Genomic DNA, 5,754 nt, shown 5'->3' with positions numbered 1-5,754 from the left:
AAAGGCAACAAGATTATAAATTTCTAAATTACAGGTTACAATGTATATGTACTGTGTATACACATATATATACATATGAATGTGTGTGTGGGTCTGCGTGTGTATAAAATGTCTATGTCTGTGAATTTATATATTTATAACCCCCCCAAAAAACCTCAAACCCATTGCTACTGAGTAGATTCCAACGTGCAGTGACCACTATACATGTATGAAAATATATTGAAAAATCTACAGTGAGTTATATTCTAGAAAGCATAAATTACTAAAATTGACTCAAGATACTGAAGAGAACCTGAGTAGTTCAATAAACAAAGGAAAAAAAAGAGTATTAGAAGATATCCCTACTAATACATTTGGAATTTAGCTTTTAGCAAGTAAAAACTATTGATAATTCTTAGTTTTTTTCTTGCCATGTTATTCTACAAGACTAGCCTAAAACTGGAACAGGAACCATTCCCAAAGCCAACTCTTCAGACAGGGATTGGACTGGACAGTGGGTTGGAGAGGGACGCTGGTGAGGAGTGAGCTTCTTGGATCAGGGGGACACTTGAGGCTATGTTGGCATCTCCTGCCTGGAGGGGAGATGAGAGGGTGGAGGGGGTTAGAAGCTGGCGAAATGGACACGAAAAGAGAGAGTGGAGGGAGGGAGCGGGCTGTCTCATTAGGGGGAGAGTAATTGGGAGTGTGTAGCAAGGTGTATATGGGTTTTTGTGTGAGAGACTGACTTGATTTGTAAACTCTCACTTAGAGCACAATAAAAATTTTTTAAAAATCTAGATGAGGAAAACCCATGAAATAAAATTTCGAAGTTTCACTTACGAAGATAAATCTATTAATTGCAATTTCTACTAGCAAACTGTATCCAGCAGTCTATGTAAATGGACATAGAATTGTTAGGTGCTGTGGACTCGGTTCTGACTCATAGCAACCCTATGTACGAAACTGACACACACGTGGTGGGAAAATAGAATATTCTCAACATTATTTAAGTGGCGTATCCCGGGCCTTCTCCATTTTAGTTTAACTATACATTGAAATTTTAGGTATTATGCCTTCAGGACACCAGAATGATAGTACAAGATGCATGATTCAATCCCCAATATCTTCTTGATAAAGAGTCCTGGTGGCGCAACAGTTAAGCGCTCAGATTCTAACCGAAAGGTTGGCAGTTCAAACCTATCCAGCACCTCCCCTGGATGAAGACCTGGTGAGCAGATCCCATCAAGGTTACTATCTAGAAAACCTGTGGAGTAGTTCTACTGTGTTTACATGGGGTTGCTGAGTCAAAATCGGCTTGATGGCACTTAACAACATTTTGATTCTTGTTCTTCTTTTTTTAAACTTTATATGTCTTTAAGACTGGAATGAATTATATATATGCAAGAGTATAATCCAACACTTTAAAAGAATTAATACCTTCTCAAAAATAGTAAAGACAGAATTCTCGTAACACATGCATCCGCTGTTAGTCAGACATCAATGATTTCACTGTAGTCATCCATTATGAATTGCGTTTCTCAGCTGTGATGGTAAAGCCTTGATAGTCAGTGGACTGAATCATTACACAATCTTCTAATTTTTTTTTTAAAGTAAACATTACCATGCTGAATTTAAGTGTGTTTGTGTTCCCAAGTGTCATCGTTGCACGCTAACTGAGACCTTCTGGATGTTACACTTAAACATTCATTAAATGTAATAGGAATACTTGATAGTTTTTGAAACAATTTCCCAGAAAACACTTATTTTTAGGTGCCGTCTAGTCAGTTCCAACTCAGAGCAACTCTATGACAACAGATGAAATATTGCCTGGTCCTGCAGTATCCTCACAGTCTCTGTCATGCTGGAGCCCATTGTTGCAGGCACTGGGTCAGTCCATCTCTTGAGGGTCTACCTCTTTTCTGCTGACACTCTACCCAGCGTGATGTCCTTTTCTAGGGACTGGTCCCTACTGATAACATGCCCAAAGTATGTGAGATGAAATCTCACCATTCTCTTTTCTAATAAGCATTCTGGCTGGTTTTCCAAGACAGATTTGTTCATTCTTCCGGCAGTCCGTGGTATATTTTTCTTTGCCAACACCATAATTCAAAGGCATCAGTTCTTCTCTGGTCTTCCATATTGATTTTCCAGCTTTCACACGGATATGAGGTGATTGAAAACACCATGGCCTGGGTCAGGCATACATTAGTCCTTAAAGTGACATCTTTGCCTTTCAACACTTTAAAGAGATCTTTTGCAGCAGATTTGCCCGATACAATAACTCCTTTGATTTCTTGTCTGCTGCTTCCGTGGTTGTTGATTGTGGACCCAAGTAAAATGAAATCTTTGACTTCAGTCTCTTTTCTGTTTATTGTGTTGTTGCTTATTGGTGCAGTTGTGAGGATTTTTGTTTTCTTTATGTTGAGGTGTAATCCATACTGAAGGCTGTAGCCTTTGATCTTCATCAGTAAGTGCTTCAGGTCCTCTTCACTTTCAGCAAGCAAGGTTGTGTCATCTGCATAACGCAGTTTGTTAATGAGTCCTCCTCCAATCCTGATGACCTGTTCTTCATATAATCCAGTTTCTCAGATTATTTGCTCCACCTACGGATTGAATAGGTATGGTGAAAGGAAACAACCATAATGCACACCTTTCTTGACTTTAAAATGCACAGCATCCCCTTGTGCTGTTCTATGTACAGGTGTCTCATGAGCACAATTAAGTGCTCTGGAATCGCCATTCTTTGCAATGTTATCCATATTTTGTTATGATCCACACAGTCAAATGCCTTTGCATAGCCAGTAAAACACAGACATCTTTCTGGTATTCTCTACTTTCAGCCAAGATCCATCTGGCATTAGCAATGATATCCCTCATTCCATGTCCTCTTCGGAATCTGGCTTGAATTTCTGGCAGTTCCTTGCTCATGTGATGCTGCAGCCATTTTTGAATGATTCTCAGCAAAACTTTACTTCATGTGATATGAATATTGTTCAATAATTTCCTCATTCTGTTGGATGACTTTTCTTTGGAAGGGGTACAAACATGGATATCTTCCAATCATTTGGCCAGGTATCTGTCTTCCAAATTTCTTGGCATAGGTGAGAGTGCACCTCCAGCACTGCATCTGTTTGTTGATACATTTCAATACGTATTCCGTCGATTCCTAAGCCAATTTTTCGCCAGTGCCTTCAGTGCAGCTTGGACCTATTCCTTCAATACCATCAGTTCGTGGTCATGTGCTACCTCCTGAAATGGTTGAACGTCAACCAGTTGTTTTGGTACAGTGACTCTATATTCCTTCTATACTCTTTTGATGCTTCCTGCATCATTTAATATTTTCCCCATAGAATCCTTCAATATTGCAACTCAAGCCTTGAATTTTTTCTTCAGTTCTTTCAGCTTGAGAGATGCCTAGTTTGTTCTTCCCTTTTGGTTTTCTAACACCAGGAAGGTCTTTGCACACTTCATTATATACTTCACCTTGTCTTTTTGAGCTGCCCTTTGAAGTCTTCTGTTCAGCTCTTTCAGTTCATTATTTCTTCCATTCATTTTAGCTACTCTATATTTAACAGCAAGTTTCAGAGTGTCTTCTGACATCCATTTAGGTCTTTCCTTTTTTTCCTGTCTTTTTAATGACCTCTTCCTTTCTTCATGTATGATGTCCTCGATGCCATTCCACATCTCTCTTGGTCTTCAGTTATCAGTGTTCAAAGCATTGAATCTATTCTTGAGATAGTTTCTAAATTCAGGTAGAATGTACTCAAGGTTGTACTTCAGCTCTCATGGATTTGTTCTAATTTTCTTTAACTTCAACTTGAATGTGCATTTGAGCAATTGATGATGTGTTGTTCCACCTTTGGCCCCTGGCCTTGTTCTGACTAATGATATTGAGCTTTTCCAGTGTTTCTTTCCACAGATGTAGTCAATTTGATTCCTGTGCATTCCATCTGGTGAGGCCCATGTGCATAGTGACCATTTATGTTGGTGAAAAAAGGTATTTGCAATGAAGAAGTTGTTGGTTTTGCAAAATTCAGTCATGCTATTTCCGGCATCGTTTGTATCACCAAGGTCATATTTTCCAACTACCAATCCTTCTTTGTCTCCAACTTTCACATTCCAATCATCAGTAATTATCAATGCATCCTGATTGCATGTGTGATCAATTTCAGACTGTAGGAGTTGGTAAAAATCTTCAATTTCTTTATCTTTGGCCTTAGTGGTTGGTGCCTAAACTTGAATAATAGTTGTATTAACTGGTCTTCCTTGTAGGCATGTAGATATTATCTTATCACTGACAGCATTTGTCTCAGTCATCTAGTGGTGCCATAACAGAAATACCACAAGTGGATGGCTTTAACAAAGAGAAATTCATTTTCTCACAGTCTAGTAGGTTACAAGTCCCAATTCCCGGCATGCGCTCCAGGGAAAGGCGTTCTCTCTCCGTTGGCCTTCTCATCAATGTTCCTCCGGAAGAGGACCTACTTCACGCAGGGGCCCCAGGTCTAAAGGATGCTCTCTGCTCCTGGTGCTGCTTTCTTGGTGATATGAGGGAGGTTCCCAACTCTCTGCTCGCTTCCCTTTCCTTAAAAGGTGGTACAGGCCATACCCCAGGGAAAATCCTTTTACATTGGATTAGGAATGTGGCCTGAACAGGGATGTTACATCCCACCCTAATCCTCTTTAACCACAGGCAGAGAGTATGATTTATAATACATAGCAAAATCACAAAATGGAGGACGGCCACACGTGGCCTAACCAAGTTAACACATATTTTGGGGGGACACGATTCAATCCATGATAGCGTTGTACTTCCGGATAGATCTTGAAATGTTCTTTTTGACGATGAATGCAACGCTATTCCTCTTCAAGTAGTCATTCCTGGCATAGTAGACCATACGATTGATCCAGAATGGCCGATGCCAGTCCATTTCAGCTCACGAATGCCTAGAATATTGATGTTTATGTGTTCCATTTCATTTTCGACAATTTCCAGTTTTCCTAATTCATACTTTGTACATTCCATGCTCCGATTATTAACGGATGTTTGCAGCTGTTTCTTCTCATTTTGAGTCATGCCACATCAGCAAATAAAGATCCTGAAAGCTTGACTCCATCCATGTCATCAAGGTCAACTCTACTTTGAGGAGGCAACTCTTCCCCAGTGCTATTTTTAGTGCCTTCCAACCTGAAAGGCTCATCTTCCGGCTGTTTGTCAATGTTCTGCTGATATTCCTAAGGTTTTCACCGGCTAATTTTTCAGAATTAGACTGTCGGATCCTTCTTCTTAGTCTGTTTTAATCTGGAAGCTGGCTGAAAACTGTCCAGTAAGGTGACCCTGCTGGTATTTGAAATACTGGTAGCAAAGCTTCCAGTATTAAAACAATCCGAAAGCCACCACAGTACGACAAACTGACAGACACGCGGTGGCAGATAATGCTAGTATATGTGTGTATATACATATATATATATGTACGTGTGTGTGTGTTTTCTTTACAATGTGACAAGTACATAGCTAACAGAACATTTGCTGTTTCAACAATCTTCATATGTGCAGTTCAGTGACATTAATCACATTCGTCGTGTTGCTCAACCATCAGCATTAACCGTTCCCCACTTTTTCCATCACCCTTAACAGAAGTTCAGTGTCCCCTAAGCATTATGTCTTCCTTTCACCCTCCCTCCCACCAACTGAAACATTAGTTCTTGATGTTGTTGTTGTTGTTAGGTGCCACAGAGTCAATTCTGACTCAGAGTGACCCTATGCACAACAGA

This window comes from Loxodonta africana, chromosome 11 (genome assembly GCF_030014295.1).
Source record: "Loxodonta africana isolate mLoxAfr1 chromosome 11, mLoxAfr1.hap2, whole genome shotgun sequence".
Lineage (NCBI taxonomy): Eukaryota > Metazoa > Chordata > Mammalia > Proboscidea > Elephantidae > Loxodonta > Loxodonta africana.
Note: the sequence above shows the minus strand (reverse complement) of the source record.